At 28.1% G+C, this 2500-nt stretch overlaps 2 non-coding genes and 1 pseudogene across 2 annotated transcripts in view; all 3 read left to right on the forward strand.

The window, feature by feature from the left end:
- Positions 1-600, forward strand: part of LOC128870964 (small subunit ribosomal RNA) — a 1991-nt gene extending 1391 nt beyond the window's left edge. The window contains exon 1 of the ribosomal RNA XR_008455646.1: positions 1-600. This exon is cut by the window's left edge and continues 1391 nt beyond it. This is a non-coding gene — a ribosomal RNA (small subunit ribosomal RNA).
- A 565-nt stretch (positions 601-1165) lies between these two features.
- On the forward strand, positions 1166-1346 carry LOC128870950 (5.8S ribosomal RNA). The gene has a single exon (XR_008455631.1). It is a non-coding gene; the product is annotated as a 5.8S ribosomal RNA (ribosomal RNA).
- A 438-nt stretch (positions 1347-1784) lies between these two features.
- The window catches only part of LOC128870988 (large subunit ribosomal RNA), a 5036-nt pseudogene continuing 4320 nt past the window's right edge, over positions 1785-2500 (forward strand).

Consider the following 2500-nt stretch of genomic DNA (forward strand, 5'->3'; position numbering starts at 1 on the left):
GGTTAATTCCGATAACGAACGAGACTCAAATATATTAAATAGATGCTTTCAGGATTATGATGTTGAAACTTATATAGCCTTCTTTCATGCGTACATCTTGAATGTACAAGTGTTTGAATGTGTTTATATAAGTGGAGTCGTACCTGTTGGTTTGTCCCATTATAAGGACACTAGCTTCTTAAATGGACAAATTGCGTCTAGCAGTAACGAGATTGAGCAATAACAGGTCTGTGATGCCCTTAGATGTCCTGGGCTGCACGCGCGCTACAATGAAAGTATCAACGTGTATTTCCTAGACCGAGAGGTCCGGGTAAACCGCTGAACCACTTTCATGCTTGGGATTGTGAACTGAAACTGTTCACATGAACTTGGAATTCCCAGTAAGTGCGAGTTATTAACTCGCATTGATTAAGTCCCTGCCCTTTGTACACACCGCCCGTCGCTACTACCGATTGAATTATTTAGTGAGGTCTCCGGACGTGATCACTGTGACGCCTCGTGTGTCACGGTTGTTTCGCAAAAGTTGACCGAACTTGATTATTTAGAGGAAGTAAAAGTCGTAACAAGGTTTCCGTAGGTGAACCTGCGGAAGGATCATTATTGTGTTCCATATCCGTAAGAAAAACAAACAATGCCAAAACAAATAAAAACAAAAACAAACAAAAGAAAAAAAGAAAAAAAAGAAAAATTTATAATTATTTTGAATCCATATTCTTTTTATTCTTTTTCATTCAATTTGTTATCCATCAATTATATCATATTAAATATAATATGATGGTACATTTTGTAATGTTTTTTCTTATTTTTTCTTTTAAAAACCTTTAAACATGAAAATAGAAAGTTGTACTTATTATTCATTTGATTGAATGATAAGTTAATTTGTTCACAATAACAAAAGTGGTATATATTTATTATTATATTTATATATAAATAAAATGATTAAAAAAATACAAAATAATCAAACATAATAAATACCACCACTGTATTATTGTTGAACTAAGACATTCGCAACTTAATAAAAATGTTTAGAGTTAAATATATTTGATATATATATTGAAAGAAAATCAATTTATATTTTATTATTATTATTATTTAATTTTACTCTTTCAATTAATATATGCAAAAAAAAATTGACATTTGTTATAAATAAAAATAAATAAAAAAATACTCTAAGCGGTGGATCACTTGGCTCATGGGTCGATGAAGAACGCAGCAAACTGTGCGTCATCGTGTGAACTGCAGGACACATGAACATCGACATTTTGAACGCATATCGCAGTCCATGCTGTTATGTACATTAAATTAAATTTTAAAGTACTGCTTGGACTACATATGGTTGAGGGTTGTAAGACTATGCTAAATAAGTTGCTTATTCTTTTATAAAAATAATTGAATTTAAGCAAATGTGTATATTATTGGATTTTAAATAATTCATAATATTAATAGCAAAAAAATAAAGATATATAATGAATTTTTTATTTATTAATATATTCTTAAAAAAAAAAAATCCTCTCAAATAAAATGAAATAAAAAAAATTTTGAATCTAAGTATTCTCTTTAAAAAATTTTCATATTATTTATATATATATAAAATATTAATTTATATATGTAATTAAAGGAGGAATGTCTAGCATAAAAATTAATTTTTTTTATTCTAGAATTGCCTCATTTTACATAATTATTATTTATAATATATATTTATATAAAAGGAAAAAAGAAAAATAGAGATGAAAAGATGATATAATTATTTATTAAATTGTGAGAAGATAAAAAATATTTTAAAACAACCTCAACTCATATGGGATTACCCCCTGAATTTAAGCATATTAATGAGGGGAGGAAAAGAAACTAACAAGGATTTTCTTAGTAGCGGCGAGCGAAAAGAAAATAGTTCAGCACTAAGTCACTTTGTCTATATGTCAAATGTGAGATGCAGTGTATGGAATATCTTAATATCTAGTATGAGAAATTAACGATTTAAGTCCTTCTTAAATGAGGCCATTTACCCATAGAGGGTGCCAGGCCCGTATAACGTTAATGATTACTAGAAAGATATTTCCAAAGAGTCGTGTTGCTTGATAGTGCAGCACTAAGTGGGTGGTAAACTCCATCTAAAACTAAATATAACCATGAGACCGATAGTAAACAAGTACCGTGAGGGAAAGTTGAAAAGAACTCTGAATAGAGAGTTAAATAGTACGTGAAACTGCTTAGAGGTTAAGCCCGATGAACCTGAATATCCATTATGAAAAATTCATCATTAAATAATTAAAAATAATGTGCATTTTTTTCATATAAGGACATTGTAATCTATTAACATAATAAAGTATTTATCAAAAGATCATTGGTGATATTAAGTTTATTTAAATTAATTTGCTTTTTAAGCATATTAACATAGAATAAATACTAATGATTTGATAAAGTGTTGATAGATTTTATTATATATAATGCTAAAATTCATTTTTTGAATTTTACAAAAAATTTAATATCTATGATATTA

The sequence above is a fragment of the Anastrepha ludens genome, unplaced genomic scaffold, assembly GCF_028408465.1.
Source record: "Anastrepha ludens isolate Willacy unplaced genomic scaffold, idAnaLude1.1 ptg000045l, whole genome shotgun sequence".
Classification (NCBI taxonomy): domain Eukaryota; kingdom Metazoa; phylum Arthropoda; class Insecta; order Diptera; family Tephritidae; genus Anastrepha; species Anastrepha ludens.